The sequence below is a fragment of the Chiloscyllium plagiosum genome, unplaced genomic scaffold (assembly GCF_037043375.1).
Source record: "Chiloscyllium plagiosum isolate Xiang-an unplaced genomic scaffold, Cpla_swu_hap1 HiC_scaffold_5, whole genome shotgun sequence".
NCBI classification, from domain to species: Eukaryota; Metazoa; Chordata; class Chondrichthyes; order Orectolobiformes; family Hemiscylliidae; genus Chiloscyllium; species Chiloscyllium plagiosum.
This window is the reverse complement of record NW_028270143.1, coordinates 23,165,672-23,193,476: the sequence shown is the minus strand read 5'-3', so window position 1 is coordinate 23,193,476 and position 27,805 is coordinate 23,165,672.

Sequence of the window (27,805 nt, the reverse complement as noted above, 5' to 3'; positions counted from 1 at the left end):
TTGCAGTAAGGTTTCATTGAATGAATGATTTAATTTTAAGTCAATGACTGAATGCATGCAGTTTGTTTCAATAAATGAGAGCGTAAAGCTCCAGATTTTGAATTAACATGTGCAGTCTGTTTCATTGAATTAATCTTTGCAGTTTGTTTCACAGAATGAATGGGAAAAGCTGTACGCATTGCCCTCTGTTTCATTGAACGAACGCATGCCGTTTGTTACATTGAATGAATCAATGCAGTTGGATGCACGAAAACTGCATTGTTTCAGAGAATCAACGATCAACATTTGCTTCATTGAATTAATGATTGAAGTTTAATTCAATGATTGAAGTTTAACACAATGTTTGAATGAATGCAGTTTGTTTCACTGAATTAAAAGTCAAGACATTGACTGAATGAGAGGAGCTCTACTCATTGAATAAACGCGTGCAGTAAGATTTCGTTGAATGAATACGTGCAGTTTATTTCATTGCATGAATGATAGAATTTTGATTCAATGACTGTGTGCATGCAGTTTGTTTCAATGAAGGAAAGCGTGAAGCTCGAATTTGAATAAATGAGAGAAGCTCTAGTCATTGAATTAACACGTGCAGTCGGTTTCATTGAATTAATCTTTGCAGATTGTTTCACAGAATGAATGGGAAAATGCTATAAGCATTGGATTAGCACTTGCACTCTGTTTCATTGAACGAAGGCATGCAGTTTGTTTCATTGTGTGAATTAATGCAGTTGGACGCACTAAGAAATAGGTTACGTTTGATTCAGAGAATCAACAATTAACATCTGACTCATTGAATTAATGATTGAAGTTTAATTCAATGATTGAATGAATGCCGTTTGTTTCATTGAAAGAAAGCGTTAAGCCCGAGACATTGGCTGAATGAGAGAGGCTCAACTCATTGAATTACCACGTGCACTCTGTTTCATTGAATGAACGAATGCAGCTTGTTTGACTGTACGTATGAATGCAGTTGGATTCACAAAAGAAATGAGTTAAGTTAGTTTCATTGAATCAATGAATAACGTTTGATTAATTGAAATAATGATTGAAGTTTGACATAATGTTTGAATGAATGCAGTTTGTTTCACTGAATTAAAACTCGAGACATTGACTGAATGAGAGGAGCTCCACTCATTGAATAAACACGTGCAGTAAGGTTTCATTGAATGAATGTGTGCAGTTTGTTTCATTGCATGAATGATAGAATTTTGATTCAATGACTGTGTGCATGCAGTTTGTTTCAATGAAGGAAAGTGTGAAGCTCGAATTTGAATAAATGAGAGAAACTCTAGTCATTGAATTAACACGTGCAGTCTGTTTCATTGAATTAATCTTTGCAGTTTGTTTCACAGAATGAACAATACGCATTGGATAAACACGCGAACTCTGTTTCGTTGAATGAACGCATGCAGTTTGTATCATTGTGTGAAATAATGCAGTTGGACGCTTTAAGAAACGGGTTACGTTTGATTCAGAGATTCAACGATTAACATCTGATTCATTGAATTCATGATTGAAGTTTAATTCAATGATTGAATGAATGCTGTTTGTTTCATTGAAAGAAAGCGTTAAGCCCGAGACATTGACTGAATGAGAGAGGCTCAACTCATTGAATTACCACGTGCACTCTGTTTCATTGATTTAACGAATGCAGCTTGTTTGACTGTACGAATGAATGCAGTTGGATTCACTAAAGAAATGAGTTAAGTTTGTTTCATTGAATCAATGAATAACGTTTGATTAATTGAAATAATGATTGAAGTTTGATTCAATGATTGAATGAATGCAGTTTGTTTCATTGATTGAAAGCGTTAAGCTCGAGACATTGACTTTATGAGAGAAGGTCAAATCATTGAAATACCACGATACAAAGTGGTTTGTTTGTTTGATTGTATGAATGAATGCAGTTGGGTTCACTAAACAATTGAGTTAAGTTTGTATCAAAGATTCAGCGATTAACGTCTGATTCACTGAATCAATGATGGAAGTTTGACCCAATGTGAGAATGCAGTTTTTTCGTTGAATGAAAGCTCGAGACATTGACTGAATGATAGAAGCTCTACACATTGAATAATCACTTTCAGCAAGTTTCATTGAATGAATGTATGCAGTTTGTTACAATGAATGAAAGCGTAAAGCTTGAGATTTTGAATAAATAAGAGAAGCTCTAGTCATTGAATTAACACGTGCAGTCTGTTTCATTGAATTAATCTTTGCAGTTTGTATCACAGGATAAATGGGAAATGCTCTACGCATTGGAATAGCCCATGCAACCTGTTTCATTGAACGAACGCATGCAAATTGTTTCATTGTATGAATTAATGCAGTTGAACGCACGAAAAAATAAGTTAAGTTTGTTTCAAAGAATCAATGAATAACATCTGATTCATTGAATTAATGATTGAAGTTTGATTCAATGATTGAAGGAATGCAGTTTGTTTGATTGATTGAAAACGTTAATATCGACACATTGACTGAATGAGAGAGACTCAACTCATTGAATTACAACGCGCACTCTGTTTCTTTGAATGAATGCATGCAGTATGAATGATTGCAGTTGGATTTACTGAATAAATGAGTTATGTTTGTTTCATTGAATCAATGAATAATGTTTGATTTTTTGAATCAATGATTGAAGTTTGATTAAATGTTTGAATGAATGCAGTTTGTTTCATTGATTGAAAGCGTTAAGCTGGAGACATTGTATGACTGAGAGAAGGTCTACTCATTTAATAAATAGTTGCAGTAAGGTTTCATTGAATGAATGATTTAATTTTAAGTCAATGACTGAATGCATGCAGTTTATTTCAATGAATGAGAGCGTAAAGCTCCAGATTTTGAATTAACATGTGCAGTCTGTTTCATTGAATTAATCTTTGCAGTTTGTTTCACAGAATGAATGGGAAAAGCTGTACGCATTGGATTAGCACGTGGACTCTGTTTCATTGAATGAACGCATGCCGTTTGTTACATTGCATGAATCAATGCAGTTGGATGCAGGAAAACTGCATTGTTTCAGAGAATCATCGATCAACATCTGCTTCATTGAATTAATGATTGAAGTTTAATTAAATGATTGAAGTTAATTCAATGATTGAAGTTTGACACAATGTTTGAATGAATGCAGTTTGTTTCACTGAATTAAAACTCGAGACATTGACTGAATGAGAGGAGCTCCACTCATTGAATAAACACGTGCAGTAAGGTTTCATTGAATGAATGTGTGCAGTTTGTTTCATTGCATGAATGATAGAATTTTGATTCAATGACTGTGTGCATGCAGTTTGTTTCAATGAAGAAAAGTGTGAAGCTCGAATTTGAATAAATGAGAAATGCTCTAGACATTGAATTAACACGTGCAGTCTGTTTCATTGAATTAATCTTTGCAGATTGTTTCACAGAATGAATGGGAAAATGCTATAAGCATTGGATTAGCACTTGCACTCTGTTTCATTGAACGAAGTCATGCAGTTTGTTTCATTGTGTGAATTAATGCAGTTGGACGCACTAAGAAATAGGTTACGTTTGATTCAGAGAATCAACAATTAACATCTGACTCATTGAATTAATGATTGAAGTTTAATTCAATGATTGAATGAATGCCGTTTGTTTCAATGAAAGAAAGCGTTAAGCCCGAGACATTGGCTGAATGAGAGAGGCTCAACTCATTCAATTATCACGAGCTCTCTGTTTCATTGAATGAACGAATGCAGCTTGTTTGACTGTACGTATGAATGCAGTTGGATTCACTAAAGAAATGAGTTAAGTTTGTTTCATTGAATCAATGAATAACGTTTGATTAATTGAAATAATGATTGAAGTTTGACATAATGTTTGAATGAATGCAATTTGTTTCACTGAATTAAAATTCGAGACATTGACTGAATGAGAGGAGCTCTACTCATTGAATAAACACGTGCAGTAAGGTTTCATTGAATGAATGTGTGCAGTTTGTTTCATTGCATGAATGATAGAATTTTGATTCAATGACTGTGTGCATGCAGTTTGTTTCAATGAAGGAAAGTGTGAAGCTCGAATTTGAATAAATGAGAGAAGCTCTAGTCATTGAATTAACACGTGCAGTCTGTTTCATTGAATTAATCTTTGCAGTTTGTATCACAGGATAAATGGGAAATGCTCTACGCATTGGATTAGCCCGTGCAACCTGTTTCATTGAACGAACGCATGCAATTTGTTTCATTGTGTGAATTAATGCAGTTGGACGCACGAAAAAATTAGTTAAGTCTGTTTCAAAGAATCAATGAATAACATCTGATTCATTGAATTAATGATAGAATTTTGAATCAATGATTGAAGGAATGCAGTTTGTTTGATTGATTGAAAACGTTAATATCGACACATTGACAGAATGATAGAGGCTCAACTCATTGAATTACAACGCGCACTCTGTTTCTTTGAATGAATGCATGCAGTTTGTTTGACTGTATGAATGAATGCAGTTGGATTTACCAAAGAAATGAGTTATGTTTGTTTATTGAATCAATGAATAATGTTTGATTTTTTGAATCAATAATTGAAGTTTGATTAAATGTTTGAATGATGCAGTTTGTTTCATTGATTGAAAGCGTTAAGCTCGAGTAATTGAATGAATAAGAGAAGGTCTACATATTTAATAAATACTTGCAGTAAGGTTTCATTGAATGAATGATTTAATTTTAAGTCAATGACTGAATGCATGCAGTTTGTTTCAATGAATGAGAGCGTAAAGCTCCAGATTTTGAATTAACATGTGCAGTCTGTTTCATTGAATTAATCTTTGCAGTTTGTTTCACAGAATGAATGGGAAAAGCTGTACGCATTGCACTCTGTTTCATTGAACGAACGCATGCCGTTTGTTACATTGAATGAATCAATGCAGTTGGATGCACGAAAACTGCATTGTTTCAGAGAATCAACGATCAACATTTGCTTCATTGAATTAATGATTGAAGTTTAATTCAATGATTGAAGTTTAACACAATGTTTGAATGAATGCAGTTTGTTTCACTGAATTAAAAGTCAAGACATTGACTGAATGAGAGGAGCTCTACTCATTGAATAAACGCGTGCAGTAAGATTTCGTTGAATGAATACGTGCAGTTTATTTCATTGCATGAATGATAGAATTTTGATTCAATGACTGTGTGCATGCAGTTTGTTTCAATGAAGGAAAGCGTGAAGCTCGAATTTGAATAAATGAGAGAAGCTCTAGTCATTGAATTAACACGTGCAGTCGGTTTCATTGAATTAATCTTTGCAGATTGTTTCACAGAATGAATGGGAAAATGCTATAAGCATTGGATTAGCACTTGCACTCTGTTTCATTGAACGAAGGCATGCAGTTTGTTTCATTGTGTGAATTAATGCAGTTGGACGCACTAAGAAATAGGTTACGTTTGATTCAGAGAATCAACAATTAACATCTGACTCATTGAATTAATGATTGAAGTTTAATTCAATGATTGAATGAATGCCGTTTGTTTCATTGAAAGAAAGCGTTAAGCCCGAGACATTGGCTGAATGAGAGAGGCTCAACTCATTGAATTACCACGTGCACTCTGTTTCATTGAATGAACGAATGCAGCTTGTTTGACTGTACGTATGAATGCAGTTGGATTCACAAAAGAAATGAGTTAAGTTAGTTTCATTGAATCAATGAATAACGTTTGATTAATTGAAATAATGATTGAAGTTTGACATAATGTTTGAATGAATGCAGTTTGTTTCACTGAATTAAAACTCGAGACATTGACTGAATGAGAGGAGCTCCACTCATTGAATAAACACGTGCAGTAAGGTTTCATTGAATGAATGTGTGCAGTTTGTTTCATTGCATGAATGATAGAATTTTGATTCAATGACTGTGTGCATGCAGTTTGTTTCAATGAAGGAAAGTGTGAAGCTCGAATTTGAATAAATGAGAGAAACTCTAGTCATTGAATTAACACGTGCAGTCTGTTTCATTGAATTAATCTTTGCAGTTTGTTTCACAGAATGAACAATACGCATTGGATAAACACGCGAACTCTGTTTCGTTGAATGAACGCATGCAGTTTGTATCATTGTGTGAAATAATGCAGTTGGACGCTTTAAGAAACGGGTTACGTTTGATTCAGAGATTCAACGATTAACATCTGATTCATTGAATTCATGATTGAAGTTTAATTCAATGATTGAATGAATGCTGTTTGTTTCATTGAAAGAAAGCGTTAAGCCCGAGACATTGACTGAATGAGAGAGGCTCAACTCATTGAATTACCACGTGCACTCTGTTTCATTGATTTAACGAATGCAGCTTGTTTGACTGTACGAATGAATGCAGTTGGATTCACTAAAGAAATGAGTTAAGTTTGTTTCATTGAATCAATGAATAACGTTTGATTAATTGAAATAATGATTGAAGTTTGATTCAATGATTGAATGAATGCAGTTTGTTTCATTGATTGAAAGCGTTAAGCTCGAGACATTGACTTTATGAGAGAAGGTCAAATCATTGAAATACCACGATACAAAGTGGTTTGTTTGTTTGATTGTATGAATGAATGCAGTTGGGTTCACTAAACAATTGAGTTAAGTTTGTATCAAAGATTCAGCGATTAACGTCTGATTCACTGAATCAATGATGGAAGTTTGACCCAATGTGAGAATGCAGTTTTTTCGTTGAATGAAAGCTCGAGACATTGACTGAATGATAGAAGCTCTACACATTGAATAATCACTTTCAGCAAGTTTCATTGAATGAATGTACGCAGTTTGTTACAATGAATGAAAGCGTAAAGCTTGAGATTTTGAATAAATAAGAGAAGCTCTAGTCATTGAATTAACACGTGCAGTCTGTTTCATTGAATTAATCTTTGCAGTTTGTATCACAGGATAAATGGGAAATGCTCTACGCATTGGAATAGCCCATGCAACCTGTTTCATTGAACGAACGCATGCAAATTGTTTCATTGTATGAATTAATGCAGTTGAACGCACGAAAAAATAAGTTAAGTTTGTTTCAAAGAATCAATGAATAACATCTGATTCATTGAATTAATGATTGAAGTTTGATTCAATGATTGAAGGAATGCAGTTTGTTTGATTGATTGAAAACGTTAATATCGACACATTGACTGAATGAGAGAGACTCAACTCATTGAATTACAACGCGCACTCTGTTTCTTTGAATGAATGCATGCAGTATGAATGATTGCAGTTGGATTTACTGAATAAATGAGTTATGTTTGTTTCATTGAATCAATGAATAATGTTTGATTTTTTGAATCAATGATTGAAGTTTGATTAAATGTTTGAATGAATGCAGTTTGTTTCATTGATTGAAAGCGTTAAGCTGGAGACATTGTATGACTGAGAGAAGGTCTACTCATTTAATAAATAGTTGCAGTAAGGTTTCATTGAATGAATGATTTAATTTTAAGTCAATGACTGAATGCATGCAGTTTATTTCAATGAATGAGAGCGTAAAGCTCCAGATTTTGAATTAACATGTGCAGTCTGTTTCATTGAATTAATCTTTGCAGTTTGTTTCACAGAATGAATGGGAAAAGCTGTACGCATTGGATTAGCACGTGGACTCTGTTTCATTGAACGAACGCATGCCGTTTGTTACATTGCATGAATCAATGCAGTTGGATGCAGGAAAACTGCATTGTTTCAGAGAATCATCGATCAACATCTGCTTCATTGAATTAATGATTGAAGTTTAATTAAATGATTGAAGTTAATTCAATGATTGAAGTTTGACACAATGTTTGAATGAATGCAGTTTGTTTCACTGAATTAAAACTCGAGACATTGACTGAATGAGAGGAGCTCCACTCATTGAATAAACACGTGCAGTAAGGTTTCATTGAATGAATGTGTGCAGTTTGTTTCATTGCATGAATGATAGAATTTTGATTCAATGACTGTGTGCATGCAGTTTGTTTCAATGAAGAAAAGTGTGAAGCTCGAATTTGAATAAATGAGAAATGCTCTAGACATTGAATTAACACGTGCAGTCTGTTTCATTGAATTAATCTTTGCAGATTGTTTCACAGAATGAATGGGAAAATGCTATAAGCATTGGATTAGCACTTGCACTCTGTTTCATTGAACGAAGTCATGCAGTTTGTTTCATTGTGTGAATTAATGCAGTTGGACGCACTAAGAAATAGGTTACGTTTGATTCAGAGAATCAACAATTAACATCTGACTCATTGAATTAATGATTGAAGTTTAATTCAATGATTGAATGAATGCCGTTTGTTTCAATGAAAGAAAGCGTTAAGCCCGAGACATTGGCTGAATGAGAGAGGCTCAACTCATTCAATTATCACGAGCTCTCTGTTTCATTGAATGAACGAATGCAGCTTGTTTGACTGTACGTATGAATGCAGTTGGATTCACTAAAGAAATGAGTTAAGTTTGTTTCATTGAATCAATGAATAACGTTTGATTAATTGAAATAATGATTGAAGTTTGACATAATGTTTGAATGAATGCAATTTGTTTCACTGAATTAAAATTCGAGACATTGACTGAATGAGAGGAGCTCTACTCATTGAATAAACACGTGCAGTAAGGTTTCATTGAATGAATGTGTGCAGTTTGTTTCATTGCATGAATGATAGAATTTTGATTCAATGACTGTGTGCATGCAGTTTGTTTCAATGAAGGAAAGTGTGAAGCTCGAATTTGAATAAATGAGAGAAGCTCTAGTCATTGAATTAACACGTGCAGTCTGTTTCATTGAATTAATCTTTGCAGTTTGTATCACAGGATAAATGGGAAATGCTCTACGCATTGGATTAGCCCGTGCAACCTGTTTCATTGAACGAACGCATGCAATTTGTTTCATTGTGTGAATTAATGCAGTTGGACGCACGAAAAAATTAGTTAAGTCTGTTTCAAAGAATCAATGAATAACATCTGATTCATTGAATTAATGATAGAATTTTGAATCAATGATTGAAGGAATGCAGTTTGTTTGATTGATTGAAAACGTTAATATCGACACATTGACAGAATGATAGAGGCTCAACTCATTGAATTACAACGCGCACTCTGTTTCTTTGAATGAATGCATGCAGTTTGTTTGACTGTATGAATGAATGCAGTTGGATTTACCAAAGAAATGAGTTATGTTTGTTTATTGAATCAATGAATAATGTTTGATTTTTTGAATCAATAATTGAAGTTTGATTAAATGTTTGAATGATGCAGTTTGTTTCATTGATTGAAAGCGTTAAGCTCGAGTAATTGAATGAATAAGAGAAGGTCTACATATTTAATAAATACTTGCAGTAAGGTTTCATTGAATGAATGATTTAATTTTAAGTCAATGACTGAATGCATGCAGTTTGTTTCAATGAATGAGAGCGTAAAGCTCCAGATTTTGAATTAACATGTGCAGTCTGTTTCATTGAATTAATCTTTGCAGTTTGTTTCACAGAATTAATGGGAAAAGCTCTACGCATTGGATTCTGTTTCATTGAACGAACGCATGCCGTTTGTTACATTGCATGAATCAATGCAGTTGGATGCACAACAACTGCATTGTTTCAGAGAATCAACGATCAACATTTGCTTCATTGAATTAATGATTGAAGTTAAATTCAATGATTGAAGTTAATTCAATGATTGAAGTTTGACACAATGTTTGAATGAATGCAGTTTGTTTCACTGAATTAAAACTCGAGACATTGACTGAATGAGATGAGCTCCACTCATTGAATAAGGTTTCGTTGAATGAATGTGTGCAGTTTGTTTCATTGCATGAACGATAGAATTTTGATTCAATGACTGTGTGCATGCAGTTTGTTTCAATGAAGGAAAGCGTGAAGCTCGAATTTGAATAAATGAGAGAAGCTCTAGCCATTGAATTAACACGTGCAGTCTGTTTCATTGAATTAATCTTTGCAGTTTGTTTCACAGAATGAATGGGAAATGCTATAAGCATTGGATTAGCACTTGCACTCAGTTTCATTGAACGAAGTCATGCAGTTTGTTTCATTGTGTGAATTAATGCAGTTGGACGCACTAAGAAATGGGTTACGTTTGATTCAGAGAATCAACATTAACATCTGATTCATTGAATTCATGATTGAAGTTTAATTCAATGATTGAATGAATGCTGTTTGTTTCATTGAAAGAAAGCGTTAAGCCCGAGACATTGACTGAATGAGAGAGGCTCAACTCATTGAATTACCACGTGCACTCTGTTTCATTGAATGAACGATTGCAGCTTGTTTGACTGTACGAATGAATGCAGTTGGATTCACTATAGAAATGAGTTAAGTTTGTTTCATTGAATCATTGAATAACGTTTGAGTAATTGAAATAATGATTGAAGTTTGATTCAATGATTGAATGAATCCAGTTTGTTTCATTGATTGAAAGCGTTAAGCTCGAGACATTGACTTTATGAGAGAAGGTCAAATCATTGAAATACCACGTTACAAAGTGGTTTGGTTGTTTGATTGTATGAATGAAAGCAGTTGGATTCGCGAAACAATTGAGTTAAGTTTGTATCAAAGATTCAGCGATTAACGTCTGATTCACTGAATCAATGATGGAACTTTGACCCAATGTGTGAATGCTGTTTGTTTCATTGTATGAAAGCTCGAGACATTGACTGAATGATAAAAGCTCTACACATTAATGCAGTTGGACGCACTAAGAAACGGGTTACGTTTGATTCAGAGATTCAACGATTAACATCTAATCAATGCTTGAAGTTTGATTCAATGATTGAATGAATGCAGTTTGTTTCATTGATTGAAAGCGTTAAGCTTCTGTCATTGACTGAATGACACAAGCTCAAATCAATGAAATACTACGTACACTCGGTTTCATTCAATGAATGCATGTTTGTTACAAAGAATCAGCGATTAACATCTGATTCATTGAATTAATGATTGAAGTTTGATTCAATGATTGAATGAATGCCGTTTGTTTCATTGAAAGAAAGCGTTAAGCCCGAGACATTGGCTGAATGAGAGAGGCTTAACTCATTGAATTACCACGTGCACTCTGTTTCATTGAATGAACGAATGCAGCTTGTTTGACTGTACGTATGAATGCAGTTGGATTCACAAAAGAAATGAGTTAAGTTAGTTTCATTGAATCAATGAATAACGTTTGATTAATTGAAATAATGATTGAAGTTTGACATAATGTTTGAATGAATGCAGTTTGTTTCACTGAATTAAAACTCGAGACATTGACTGAATGAGAGGAGCTCCACTCATTGAATAAACACGTGCAGTAAGGTTTCATTGAATGAATGTGTGCAGTTTGTTTCATTGCATGAATGATAGAATTTTGATTCAATGACTGTGTGCATGCAGTTTGTTTCAATGAAGGAAAGTGTGAAGCTCGAATTTGAATAAATGAGAGAAACTCTAGTCATTGAATTAACACGTGCAGTCTGTTTCATTGAATTAATCTTTGCAGTTTGTTTCACAGAATGAAAGGGAAATGAAATACGCATTGGATAAACACGCGAACTCTGTTTCGTTGAATGAACGCATGCAGTTTGTATCATTGTGTGAAAAAATGCAGTTGGACGCTTTAAGAAACGGGTTACGTTTGATTCAGAGATTCAACGATTAACATCTGATTCATTGAATTAATGATTGAAGTTTAATTCAATGATTGAATGAATGCTGTTTGTTTCATTGAAAGAAAGCGTTAAGCCCGAGACATTGACTGAATGAGAGAGGCTCAACTCATTGAATTACCACGTGCACTCTGTTTCATTGATTTAACGAATGCAGCTTGTTTGACTGTACGAATGAATGCAGTTGGATTCACTAAAGAAATGAGTTAAGTTTGTTTCATTGAATCAATGAATAACGTTTGATTAATTGAAATAATGATTCAAGTTTGATTCAATGATTGAATGAATGCAGTTTGTTTCATTGATTGAAAGCGTTAAGCTCGAGACATTGACTTTATGAGAGAAGGTCAAATCATTGAAATACCACGATACAAAGTGGTTTGTTTGTTTGATTGTATGAATGAATGCAGTTGGGTTCACTAAACAATTGAGTTAAGTTTGTATCAAAGATTCAGCGATTAACGTCTGATTCACTGAATCAATGATGGAAGTTTGACCCAATGTGAGAATGCAGTTTTTTCGTTGAATGAAAGCTCGAGACATTGACTGAATGATAGAAGCTCTACACATTGAATAATCACTTTCAGCAAGTTTCATTGAATGAATGTATGCAGTTTGTTACAATGAATGAAAGCGTAAAGCTTGAGATTTTGAATAAATAAGAGAAGCTCTAGTCATTGAATTAACACGTGCAGTCTGTTTCATTGAATTAATCTTTGCAGTTTGTATCACAGGATAAATGGGAAATGCTCTACGCATTGGAATAGCCCATGCAACCTGTTTCATTGAACGAACGCATGCAAATTGTTTCATTGTATGAATTAATGCAGTTGAACGCACGAAAAAATAAGTTAAGTTTGTTTCAAAGAATCAATGAATAACATCTGATTCATTGAATTAATGATTGAAGTTTGATTCAATGATTGAAGGAATGCAGTTTGTTTGATTGATTGAAAACGTTAATATCGACACATTGACTGAATGAGAGAGACTCAACTCATTGAATTACAACGCGCACTCTGTTTCTTTGAATGAATGCATGCAGTATGAATGATTGCAGTTGGATTTACTGAATAAATGAGTTATGTTTGTTTCATTGAATCAATGAATAATGTTTGATTTTTTGAATCAATGATTGAAGTTTGATTAAATGTTTGAATGAATGCAGTTTGTTTCATTGATTGAAAGCGTTAAGCTGGAGACATTGTATGACTGAGAGAAGGTCTACTCATTTAATAAATAGTTGCAGTAAGGTTTCATTGAATGAATGATTTAATTTTAAGTCAATGACTGAATGCATGCAGTTTATTTCAATGAATGAGAGCGTAAAGCTCCAGATTTTGAATTAACATGTGCAGTCTGTTTCATTGAATTAATCTTTGCAGTTTGTTTCACAGAATGAATGGGAAAAGCTGTACGCATTGGATTAGCACGTGGACTCTGTTTCATTGAACGAACGCATGCCGTTTGTTACATTGCATGAATCAATGCAGTTGGATGCAGGAAAACTGCATTGTTTCAGAGAATCATCGATCAACATCTGCTTCATTGAATTAATGATTGAAGTTTAATTAAATGATTGAAGTTAATTCAATGATTGAAGTTTGACACAATGTTTGAATGAATGCAGTTTGTTTCACTGAATTAAAACTCGAGACATTGACTGAATGAGAGGAGCTCCACTCATTGAATAAACACGTGCAGTAAGGTTTCATTGAATGAATGTGTGCAGTTTGTTTCATTGCATGAATGATAGAATTTTGATTCAATGACTGTGTGCATGCAGTTTGTTTCAATGAAGAAAAGTGTGAAGCTCGAATTTGAATAAATGAGAAATGCTCTAGACATTGAATTAACACGTGCAGTCTGTTTCATTGAATTAATCTTTGCAGATTGTTTCACAGAATGAATGGGAAAATGCTATAAGCATTGGATTAGCACTTGCACTCTGTTTCATTGAACGAAGTCATGCAGTTTGTTTCATTGTGTGAATTAATGCAGTTGGACGCACTAAGAAATAGGTTACGTTTGATTCAGAGAATCAACAATTAACATCTGACTCATTGAATTAATGATTGAAGTTTAATTCAATGATTGAATGAATGCCGTTTGTTTCATTGAAAGAAAGCGTTAAGCCCGAGACATTGGCTGAATGAGAGAGGCTCAACTCATTCAATTATCACGAGCTCTCTGTTTCATTGAATGAACGAATGCAGCTTTTTTGACTGTACGTATGAATGCAGTTGGATTCACTAAAGAAATGAGTTAAGTTTGTTTCATTGAATCAATGAATAACGTTTGATTAATTGAAATAATGATTGAAGTTTGACATAATGTTTGAATGAATGCAATTTGTTTCACTGAATTAAAATTCGAGACATTGACTGAATGAGAGGAGCTCTACTCATTGAATAAACACGTGCAGTAAGGTTTCATTGAATGAATGTGTGCAGTTTGTTTCATTGCATGAATGATAGAATTTTGATTCAATGACTGTGTGCATGCAGTTTGTTTCAATGAAGCTCGAATTTGAATAAATGAGAGAAGCTCTAGTCATTGAATTAACACGTGCAGTCTGTTTCATTGAATTAATCTTTGCAGTTTGTATCACAGGATAAATGGGAAATGCTCTACGCATTGGATTAGCCCGTGCAACCTGTTTCATTGAACGAACGCATGCAATTTGTTTCATTGTGTGAATTAATGCAGTTGGACGCACTAAGAAATGGGTTACGTTTGATTCAGAGAATCAACATTAACATCTGATTCATTGAATTCATGATTGAAGTTTAATTCAATGATTGAATGAATGCTGTTTGTTTCATTGAAAGAAAGCGTTAAGCCCGAGACATTGACTGAATGAGAGAGGCTCAACTCATTGAATTACCACGTGCACTCTGTTTCATTGAATGAACGATTGCAGCTTGTTTGACTGTACGAATGAATGCAGTTGGATTCACTATAGAAATGAGTTAAGTTTGTTTCATTGAATCATTGAATAACGTTTGAGTAATTGAAATAATGATTGAAGTTTGATTCAATGATTGAATGAATCCAGTTTGTTTCATTGATTGAAAGCGTTAAGCTCGAGACATTGACTTTATGAGAGAAGGTCAAATCATTGAAATACCACGTTACAAAGTGGTTTGGTTGTTTGATTGTATGAATGAAAGCAGTTGGATTCGCGAAACAATTGAGTTAAGTTTGTATCAAAGATTCAGCGATTAACGTCTGATTCACTGAATCAATGATGGAACTTTGACCCAATGTGTGAATGCTGTTTGTTTCATTGTATGAAAGCTCGAGACATTGACTGAATGATAAAAGCTCTACACATTAATGCAGTTGGACGCACTAAGAAACGGGTTACGTTTGATTCAGAGATTCAACGATTAACATCTAATCAATGCTTGAAGTTTGATTCAATGATTGAATGAATGCAGTTTGTTTCATTGATTGAAAGCGTTAAGCTTCTGTCATTGACTGAATGACACAAGCTCAAATCAATGAAATACTACGTACACTCGGTTTCATTCAATGAATGCATGTTTGTTACAAAGAATCAGCGATTAACATCTGATTCATTGAATTAATGATTGAAGTTTGATTCAATGATTGAATGAATGCCGTTTGTTTCATTGAAAGAAAGCGTTAAGCCCGAGACATTGGCTGAATGAGAGAGGCTCAACTCATTGAATTACCACGTGCACTCTGTTTCATTGAATGAACGAATGCAGCTTGTTTGACTGTACGTATGAATGCAGTTGGATTCACAAAAGAAATGAGTTAAGTTAGTTTCATTGAATCAATGAATAACGTTTGATTAATTGAAATAATGATTGACGTTTGACATAATGTTTGAATGAATGCAGTTTGTTTCACTGAATTAAAACTCGAGACATTGACTGAATGAGAGGAGCTCCACTCATTGAATAAACACGTGCAGTAAGGTTTCATTGAATGAATGTGTGCAGTTTGTTTCATTGCATGAATGATAGAATTTTGATTCAATGACTGTGTGCATGCAGTTTGTTTCAATGAAGGAAAGTGTGAAGCTCGAATTTGAATAAATGAGAGAAACTCTAGTCATTGAATTAACACGTGCAGTCTGTTTCATTGAATTAATCTTTGCAGTTTGTTTCACAGAATGAAAGGGAAATGAAATACGCATTGGATAAACACGCGAACTCTGTTTCGTTGAATGAACGCATGCAGTTTGTATCATTGTGTGAAAAAATGCAGTTGGACGCTTTAAGAAACGGGTTACGTTTGATTCAGAGATTCAACGATTAACATCTGATTCATTGAATTCATGATTGAAGTTTAATTCAATGATTGAATGAATGCTGTTTGTTTCATTGAAAGAAAGCGTTAAGCCCGAGACATTGACTGAATGAGAGAGGCTCAACTCATTGAATTACCACGTGCACTCTGTTTCATTGATTTAACGAATGCAGCTTGTTTGACTGTACGAATGAATGCAGTTGGATTCACTAAAGAAATGAGTTAAGTTTGTTTCATTGAATCAATGAATAACGTTTGATTAATTGAAATAATGATTGAAGTTTGATTCAATGATTGAATGAATGCAGTTTGTTTCATTGATTGAAAGCGTTAAGCTCGAGACATTGACTTTATGAGAGAAGGTCAAATCATTGAAATACCACGATACAAAGTGGTTTGTTTGTTTGATTGTATGAATGAATGCAGTTGGGTTCACTAAACAATTGAGTTAAGTTTGTATCAAAGATTCAGCGATTAACGTCTGATTCACTGAATCAATGATGGAAGTTTGACCCAATGTGAGAATGCAGTTTTTTCGTTGAATGAAAGCTCGAGACATTGACTGAATGATAGAAGCTCTACACATTGAATAATCACTTTCAGCAAGTTTCATTGAATGAATGTACGCAGTTTGTTACAATGAATGAAAGCGTAAAGCTTGAGATTTTGAATAAATAAGAGAAGCTCTAGTCATTGAATTAACACGTGCAGTCTGTTTCATTGAATTAATCTTTGCAGTTTGTATCACAGGATAAATGGGAAATGCTCTACGCATTGGAATAGCCCATGCAACCTGTTTCATTGAACGAACGCATGCAAATTGTTTCATTGTATGAATTAATGCAGTTGAACGCACGAAAAAATAAGTTAAGTTTGTTTCAAAGAATCAATGAATAACATCTGATTCATTGAATTAATGATTGAAGTTTGATTCAATGATTGAAGGAATGCAGTTTGTTTGATTGATTGAAAACGTTAATATCGACACATTGACTGAATGAGAGAGACTCAACTCATTGAATTACAACGCGCACTCTGTTTCTTTGAATGAATGCATGCAGTATGAATGATTGCAGTTGGATTTACTGAATAAATGAGTTATGTTTGTTTCATTGAATCAATGAATAATGTTTGATTTTTTGAATCAATGATTGAAGTTTGATTAAATGTTTGAATGAATGCAGTTTGTTTCATTGATTGAAAGCGTTAAGCTGGAGACATTGTATGACTGAGAGAAGGTCTACTCATTTAATAAATAGTTGCAGTAAGGTTTCATTGAATGAATGATTTAATTTTAAGTCAATGACTGAATGCATGCAGTTTATTTCAATGAATGAGAGCGTAAAGCTCCAGATTTTGAATTAACATGTGCAGTCTGTTTCATTGAATTAATCTTTGCAGTTTGTTTCACAGAATGAATGGGAAAAGCTGTACGCATTGGATTAGCACGTGGACTCTGTTTCATTGAACGAACGCATGCCGTTTGTTACATTGCATGAATCAATGCAGTTGGATGCAGGAAAACTGCATTGTTTCAGAGAATCATCGATCAACATCTGCTTCATTGAATTAATGATTGAAGTTTAATTAAATGATTGAAGTTAATTCAATGATTGAAGTTTGACACAATGTTTGAATGAATGCAGTTTGTTTCACTGAATTAAAACTCGAGACATTGACTGAATGAGAGGAGCTCCACTCATTGAATAAACACGTGCAGTAAGGTTTCATTGAATGAATGTGTGCAGTTTGTTTCATTGCATGAATGATAGAATTTTGATTCAATGACTGTGTGCATGCAGTTTGTTTCAATGAAGAAAAGTGTGAAGCTCGAATTTGAATAAATGAGAAATGCTCTAGACATTGAATTAACACGTGCAGTCTGTTTCATTGAATTAATCTTTGCAGATTGTTTCACAGAATGAATGGGAAAATGCTATAAGCATTGGATTAGCACTTGCACTCTGTTTCATTGAACGAAGTCATGCAGTTTGTTTCATTGTGTGAATTAATGCAGTTGGACGCACTAAGAAATAGGTTACGTTTGATTCAGAGAATCAACAATTAACATCTGACTCATTGAATTAATGATTGAAGTTTAATTCAATGATTGAATGAATGCCGTTTGTTTCATTGAAAGAAAGCGTTAAGCCCGAGACATTGGCTGAATGAGAGAGGCTCAACTCATTCAATTATCACGAGCTCTCTGTTTCATTGAATGAACGAATGCAGCTTTTTTGACTGTACGTATGAATGCAGTTGGATTCACTAAAGAAATGAGTTAAGTTTGTTTCATTGAATCAATGAATAACGTTTGATTAATTGAAATAATGATTGAAGTTTGACATAATGTTTGAATGAATGCAATTTGTTTCACTGAATTAAAATTCGAGACATTGACTGAATGAGAGGAGCTCTACTCATTGAATAAACACGTGCAGTAAGGTTTCATTGAATGAATGTGTGCAGTTTGTTTCATTGCATGAATGATAGAATTTTGATTCAATGACTGTGTGCATGCAGTTTGTTTCAATGAAGGAAAGTGTGAAGCTCGAATTTGAATAAATGAGAGAAGCTCTAGTCATTGAATTAACACGTGCAGTCTGTTTCATTGAATTAATCTTTGCAGTTTGTATCACAGGATAAATGGGAAATGCTCTACGCATTGGATTAGCCCGTGCAACCTGTTTCATTGAACGAACGCATGCAATTTGTTTCATTGTGTGAATTAATGCAGTTGGACGCACTAAGAAATGGGTTACGTTTGATTCAGAGAATCAACATTAACATCTGATTCATTGAATTCATGATTGAAGTTTAATTCAATGATTGAATGAATGCTGTTTGTTTCATTGAAAGAAAGCGTTAAGCCCGAGACATTGACTGAATGAGAGAGGCTCAACTCATTGAATTACCACGTGCACTCTGTTTCATTGAATGAACGATTGCAGCTTGTTTGACTGTACGAATGAATGCAGTTGGATTCACTATAGAAATGAGTTAAGTTTGTTTCATTGAATCATTGAATAACGTTTGAGTAATTGAAATAATGATTGAAGTTTGATTCAATGATTGAATGAATCCAGTTTGTTTCATTGATTGAAAGCGTTAAGCTCGAGACATTGACTTTATGAGAGAAGGTCAAATCATTGAAATACCACGTTACAAAGTGGTTTGGTTGTTTGATTGTATGAATGAAAGCAGTTGGATTCGCGAAACAATTGAGTTAAGTTTGTATCAAAGATTCAGCGATTAACGTCTGATTCACTGAATCAATGATGGAACTTTGACCCAATGTGTGAATGCTGTTTGTTTCATTGTATGAAAGCTCGAGACATTGACTGAATGATAAAAGCTCTACACATTAATGCAGTTGGACGCACTAAGAAACGGGTTACGTTTGATTCAGAGATTCAACGATTAACATCTAATCAATGCTTGAAGTTTGATTCAATGATTGAATGAATGCAGTTTGTTTCATTGATTGAAAGCGTTAAGCTTCTGTCATTGACTGAATGACACAAGCTCAAATCAATGAAATACTACGTACACTCGGTTTCATTCAATGAATGCATGTTTGTTACAAAGAATCAGCGATTAACATCTGATTCATTGAATTAATGATTGAAGTTTGATTCAATGATTGAATGAATGCCGTTTGTTTCATTGAAAGAAAGCGTTAAGCCCGAGACATTGGCTGAATGAGAGAGGCTCAACTCATTGAATTACCACGTGCACTCTGTTTCATTGAATGAACGAATGCAGCTTGTTTGACTGTACGTATGAATGCAGTTGGATTCACAAAAGAAATGAGTTAAGTTAGTTTCATTGAATCAATGAATAACGTTTGATTAATTGAAATAATGATTGACGTTTGACATAATGTTTGAATGAATGCAGTTTGTTTCACTGAATTAAAACTCGAGACATTGACTGAATGAGAGGAGCTCCACTCATTGAATAAACACGTGCAGTAAGGTTTCATTGAATGAATGTGTGCAGTTTGTTTCATTGCATGAATGATAGAATTTTGATTCAATGACTGTGTGCATGCAGTTTGTTTCAATGAAGGAAAGTGTGAAGCTCGAATTTGAATAAATGAGAGAAACTCTAGTCATTGAATTAACACGTGCAGTCTGTTTCATTGAATTAATCTTTGCAGTTTGTTTCACAGAATGAAAGGGAAATGAAATACGCATTGGATAAACACGCGAACTCTGTTTCGTTGAATGAACGCATGCAGTTTGTATCATTGTGTGAAAAAATGCAGTTGGACGCTTTAAGAAACGGGTTACGTTTGATTCAGAGATTCAACGATTAACATCTGATTCATTGAATTCATGATTGAAGTTTAATTCAATGATTGAATGAATGCTGTTTGTTTCATTGAAAGAAAGCGTTAAGCCCGAGACATTGACTGAATGAGAGAGGCTCAACTCATTGAATTACCACGTGCACTCTGTTTCATTGATTTAACGAATGCAGCTTGTTTGACTGTACGAATGAATGCAGTTGGATTCACTAAAGAAATGAGTTAAGTTTGTTTCATTGAATCAATGAATAACGTTTGATTAATTGAAATAATGATTGAAGTTTGATTCAATGATTGAATGAATGCAGTTTGTTTCATTGATTGAAAGCGTTAAGCTCGAGACATTGACTTTATGAGAGAAGGTCAAATCATTGAAATACCACGATACAAAGTGGTTTGTTTGTTTGATTGTATGAATGAATGCAGTTGGGTTCACTAAACAATTGAGTTAAGTTTGTATCAAAGATTCAGCGATTAACGTCTGATTCACTGAATCAATGATGGAAGTTTGACCCAATGTGAGAATGCAGTTTTTTCGTTGAATGAAAGCTCGAGACATTGACTGAATGATAGAAGCTCTACACATTGAATAATCACTTTCAGCAAGTTTCATTGAATGAATGTACGCAGTTTGTTACAATGAATGAAAGCGTAAAGCTTGAGATTTTGAATAAATAAGAGAAGCTCTAGTCATTGAATTAACACGTGCAGTCTGTTTCATTGAATTAATCTTTGCAGTTTGTATCACAGGATAAATGGGAAATGCTCTACGCATTGGAATAGCCCATGCAACCTGTTTCATTGAACGAACGCATGCAAATTGTTTCATTGTATGAATTAATGCAGTTGAACGCACGAAAAAATAAGTTAAGTTTGTTTCAAAGAATCAATGAATAACATCTGATTCATTGAATTAATGATTGAAGTTTGATTCAATGATTGAAGGAATGCAGTTTGTTTGATTGATTGAAAACGTTAATATCGACACATTGACTGAATGAGAGAGACTCAACTCATTGAATTACAACGCGCACTCTGTTTCTTTGAATGAATGCATGCAGTATGAATGATTGCAGTTGGATTTACTGAATAAATGAGTTATGTTTGTTTCATTGAATCAATGAATAATGTTTGATTTTTTGAATCAATGATTGAAGTTTGATTAAATGTTTGAATGAATGCAGTTTGTTTCATTGATTGAAAGCGTTAAGCTGGAGACATTGTATGACTGAGAGAAGGTCTACTCATTTAATAAATAGTTGCAGTAAGGTTTCATTGAATGAATGATTTAATTTTAAGTCAATGACTGAATGCATGCAGTTTATTTCAATGAATGAGAGCGTAAAGCTCCAGATTTTGAATTAACATGTGCAGTCTGTTTCATTGAATTAATCTTTGCAGTTTGTTTCACAGAATGAATGGGAAAAGCTGTACGCATTGGATTAGCACGTGGACTCTGTTTCATTGAACGAACGCATGCCGTTTGTTACATTGCATGAATCAATGCAGTTGGATGCAGGAAAACTGCATTGTTTCAGAGAATCATCGATCAACATCTGCTTCATTGAATTAATGATTGAAGTTTAATTAAATGATTGAAGTTAATTCAATGATTGAAGTTTGACACAATGTTTGAATGAATGCAGTTTGTTTCACTGAATTAAAACTCGAGACATTGACTGAATGAGAGGAGCTCCACTCATTGAATAAACACGTGCAGTAAGGTTTCATTGAATGAATGTGTGCAGTTTGTTTCATTGCATGAATGATAGAATTTTGATTCAATGACTGTGTGCATGCAGTTTGTTTCAATGAAGAAAAGTGTGAAGCTCGAATTTGAATAAATGAGAAATGCTCTAGACATTGAATTAACACGTGCAGTCTGTTTCATTGAATTAATCTTTGCAGATTGTTTCACAGAATGAATGGGAAAATGCTATAAGCATTGGATTAGCACTTGCACTCTGTTTCATTGAACGAAGTCATGCAGTTTGTTTCATTGTGTGAATTAATGCAGTTGGACGCACTAAGAAATAGGTTACGTTTGATTCAGAGAATCAACAATTAACATCTGACTCATTGAATTAATGATTGAAGTTTAATTCAATGATTGAATGAATGCCGTTTGTTTCATTGAAAGAAAGCGTTAAGCCCGAGACATTGGCTGAATGAGAGAGGCTCAACTCATTCAATTATCACGAGCTCTCTGTTTCATTGAATGAACGAATGCAGCTTTTTTGACTGTACGTATGAATGCAGTTGGATTCACTAAAGAAATGAGTTAAGTTTGTTTCATTGAATCAATGAATAACGTTTGATTAATTGAAATAATGATTGAAGTTTGACATAATGTTTGAATGAATGCAATTTGTTTCACTGAATTAAAATTCGAGACATTGACTGAATGAGAGGAGCTCTACTCATTGAATAAACACGTGCAGTAAGGTTTCATTGAATGAATGTGTGCAGTTTGTTTCATTGCATGAATGATAGAATTTTGATTCAATGACTGTGTGCATGCAGTTTGTTTCAATGAAGGAAAGTGTGAAGCTCGAATTTGAATAAATGAGAGAAGCTCTAGTCATTGAATTAACACGTGCAGTCTGTTTCATTGAATTAATCTTTGCAGTTTGTATCACAGGATAAATGGGAAATGCTCTACGCATTGGATTAGCCCGTGCAACCTGTTTCATTGAACGAACGCATGCAATTTGTTTCATTGTGTGAATTAATGCAGTTGGACGCACTAAGAAATGGGTTACGTTTGATTCAGAGAATCAACATTAACATCTGATTCATTGAATTCATGATTGAAGTTTAATTCAATGATTGAATGAATGCTGTTTGTTTCATTGAAAGAAAGCGTTAAGCCCGAGACATTGACTGAATGAGAGAGGCTCAACTCATTGAATTACCACGTGCACTCTGTTTCATTGAATGAACGATTGCAGCTTGTTTGACTGTACGAATGAATGCAGTTGGATTCACTATAGAAATGAGTTAAGTTTGTTTCATTGAATCATTGAATAACGTTTGAGTAATTGAAATAATGATTGAAGTTTGATTCAATGATTGAATGAATCCAGTTTGTTTCATTGATTGAAAGCGTTAAGCTCGAGACATTGACTTTATGAGAGAAGGTCAAATCATTGAAATACCACGTTACAAAGTGGTTTGGTTGTTTGATTGTATGAATGAAAGCAGTTGGATTCGCGAAACAATTGAGTTAAGTTTGTATCAAAGATTCAGCGATTAACGTCTGATTCACTGAATCAATGATGGAACTTTGACCCAATGTGTGAATGCTGTTTGTTTCATTGTATGAAAGCTCGAGACATTGACTGAATGATAAAAGCTCTACACATTAATGCAGTTGGACGCACTAAGAAACGGGTTACGTTTGATTCAGAGATTCAACGATTAACATCTAATCAATGCTTGAAGTTTGATTCAATGATTGAATGAATGCAGTTTGTTTCATTGATTGAAAGCGTTAAGCTTCTGTCATTGACTGAATGACACAAGCTCAAATCAATGAAATACTACGTACACTCGGTTTCATTCAATGAATGCATGTTTGTTACAAAGAATCAGCGATTAACATCTGATTCATTGAATTAATGATTGAAGTTTGATTCAATGATTGAATGAATGCCGTTTGTTTCATTGAAAGAAAGCGTTAAGCCCGAGACATTGGCTGAATGAGAGAGGCTCAACTCATTGAATTACCACGTGCACTCTGTTTCATTGAATGAACGAATGCAGCTTGTTTGACTGTACGTATGAATGCAGTTGGATTCACAAAAGAAATGAGTTAAGTTAGTTTCATTGAATCAATGAATAACGTTTGATTAATTGAAATAATGATTGACGTTTGACATAATGTTTGAATGAATGCAGTTTGTTTCACTGAATTAAAACTCGAGACATTGACTGAATGAGAGGAGCTCCACTCATTGAATAAACACGTGCAGTAAGGTTTCATTGAATGAATGTGTGCAGTTTGTTTCATTGCATGAATGATAGAATTTTGATTCAATGACTGTGTGCATGCAGTTTGTTTCAATGAAGGAAAGTGTGAAGCTCGAATTTGAATAAATGAGAGAAACTCTAGTCATTGAATTAACACGTGCAGTCTGTTTCATTGAATTAATCTTTGCAGTTTGTTTCACAGAATGAAAGGGAAATGAAATACGCATTGGATAAACACGCGAACTCTGTTTCGTTGAATGAACGCATGCAGTTTGTATCATTGTGTGAAAAAATGCAGTTGGACGCTTTAAGAAACGGGTTACGTTTGATTCAGAGATTCAACGATTAACATCTGATTCATTGAATTCATGATTGAAGTTTAATTCAATGATTGAATGAATGCTGTTTGTTTCATTGAAAGAAAGCGTTAAGCCCGAGACATTGACTGAATGAGAGAGGCTCAACTCATTGAATTACCACGTGCACTCTGTTTCATTGATTTAACGAATGCAGCTTGTTTGACTGTACGAATGAATGCAGTTGGATTCACTAAAGAAATGAGTTAAGTTTGTTTCATTGAATCAATGAATAACGTTTGATTAATTGAAATAATGATTGAAGTTTGATTCAATGATTGAATGAATGCAGTTTGTTTCATTGATTGAAAGCGTTAAGCTCGAGACATTGACTTTATGAGAGAAGGTCAAATCATTGAAATACCACGATACAAAGTGGTTTGTTTGTTTGATTGTATGAATGAATGCAGTTGGGTTCACTAAACAATTGAGTTAAGTTTGTATCAAAGATTCAGCGATTAACGTCTGATTCACTGAATCAATGATGGAAGTTTGACCCAATGTGAGAATGCAGTTTTTTCGTTGAATGAAAGCTCGAGACATTGACTGAATGATAGAAGCTCTACACATTGAATAATCACTTTCAGCAAGTTTCATTGAATGAATGTACGCAGTTTGTTACAATGAATGAAAGCGTAAAGCTTGAGATTTTGAATAAATAAGAGAAGCTCTAGTCATTGAATTAACACGTGCAGTCTGTTTCATTGAATTAATCTTTGCAGTTTGTATCACAGGATAAATGGGAAATGCTCTACGCATTGGAATAGCCCATGCAACCTGTTTCATTGAACGAACGCATGCAAATTGTTTCATTGTATGAATTAATGCAGTTGAACGCACGAAAAAATAAGTTAAGTTTGTTTCAAAGAATCAATGAATAACATCTGATTCATTGAATTAATGATTGAAGTTTGATTCAATGATTGAAGGAATGCAGTTTGTTTGATTGATTGAAAACGTTAATATCGACACATTGACTGAATGAGAGAGACTCAACTCATTGAATTACAACGCGCACTCTGTTTCTTTGAATGAATGCATGCAGTATGAATGATTGCAGTTGGATTTACTGAATAAATGAGTTATGTTTGTTTCATTGAATCAATGAATAATGTTTGATTTTTTGAATCAATGATTGAAGTTTGATTAAATGTTTGAATGAATGCAGTTTGTTTCATTGATTGAAAGCGTTAAGCTGGAGACATTGTATGACTGAGAGAAGGTCTACTCATTTAATAAATAGTTGCAGTAAGGTTTCATTGAATGAATGATTTAATTTTAAGTCAATGACTGAATGCATGCAGTTTATTTCAATGAATGAGAGCGTAAAGCTCCAGATTTTGAATTAACATGTGCAGTCTGTTTCATTGAATTAATCTTTGCAGTTTGTTTCACAGAATGAATGGGAAAAGCTGTACGCATTGGATTAGCACGTGGACTCTGTTTCATTGAACGAACGCATGCCGTTTGTTACATTGCATGAATCAATGCAGTTGGATGCAGGAAAACTGCATTGTTTCAGAGAATCATCGATCAACATCTGCTTCATTGAATTAATGATTGAAGTTTAATTAAATGATTGAAGTTAATTCAATGATTGAAGTTTGACACAATGTTTGAATGAATGCAGTTTGTTTCACTGAATTAAAACTCGAGACATTGACTGAATGAGAGGAGCTCCACTCATTGAATAAACACGTGCAGTAAGGTTTCATTGAATGAATGTGTGCAGTTTGTTTCATTGCATGAATGATAGAATTTTGATTCAATGACTGTGTGCATGCAGTTTGTTTCAATGAAGAAAAGTGTGAAGCTCGAATTTGAATAAATGAGAAATGCTCTAGACATTGAATTAACACGTGCAGTCTGTTTCATTGAATTAATCTTTGCAGATTGTTTCACAGAATGAATGGGAAAATGCTATAAGCATTGGATTAGCACTTGCACTCTGTTTCATTGAACGAAGTCATGCAGTTTGTTTCATTGTGTGAATTAATGCAGTTGGACGCACTAAGAAATAGGTTACGTTTGATTCAGAGAATCAACAATTAACATCTGACTCATTGAATTAATGATTGAAGTTTAATTCAATGATTGAATGAATGCCGTTTGTTTCATTGAAAGAAAGCGTTAAGCCCGAGACATTGGCTGAATGAGAGAGGCTCAACTCATTCAATTATCACGAGCTCTCTGTTTCATTGAATGAACGAATGCAGCTTTTTTGACTGTACGTATGAATGCAGTTGGATTCACTAAAGAAATGAGTTAAGTTTGTTTCATTGAATCAATGAATAACGTTTGATTAATTGAAATAATGATTGAAGTTTGACATAATGTTTGAATGAATGCAATTTGTTTCACTGAATTAAAATTCGAGACATTGACTGAATGAGAGGAGCTCTACTCATTGAATAAACACGTGCAGTAAGGTTTCATTGAATGAATGTGTGCAGTTTGTTTCATTGCATGAATGATAGAATTTTGATTCAATGACTGTGTGCATGCAGTTTGTTTCAATGAAGGAAAGTGTGAAGCTCGAATTTGAATAAATGAGAGAAGCTCTAGTCATTGAATTAACACGTGCAGTCTGTTTCATTGAATTAATCTTTGCAGTTTGTATCACAGGATAAATGGGAAATGCTCTACGCATTGGATTAGCCCGTGCAACCTGTTTCATTGAACGAACGCATGCAATTTGTTTCATTGTGTGAATTAATGCAGTTGGACGCACTAAGAAATGGGTTACGTTTGATTCAGAGAATCAACATTAACATCTGATTCATTGAATTCATGATTGAAGTTTAATTCAATGATTGAATGAATGCTGTTTGTTTCATTGAAAGAAAGCGTTAAGCCCGAGACATTGACTGAATGAGAGAGGCTCAACTCATTGAATTACCACGTGCACTCTGTTTCATTGAATGAACGATTGCAGCTTGTTTGACTGTACGAATGAATGCAGTTGGATTCACTATAGAAATGAGTTAAGTTTGTTTCATTGAATCATTGAATAACGTTTGAGTAATTGAAATAATGATTGAAGTTTGATTCAATGATTGAATGAATCCAGTTTGTTTCATTGATTGAAAGCGTTAAGCTCGAGACATTGACTTTATGAGAGAAGGTCAAATCATTGAAATACCACGTTACAAAGTGGTTTGGTTGTTTGATTGTATGAATGAAAGCAGTTGGATTCGCGAAACAATTGAGTTAAGTTTGTATCAAAGATTCAGCGATTAACGTCTGATTCACTGAATCAATGATGGAACTTTGACC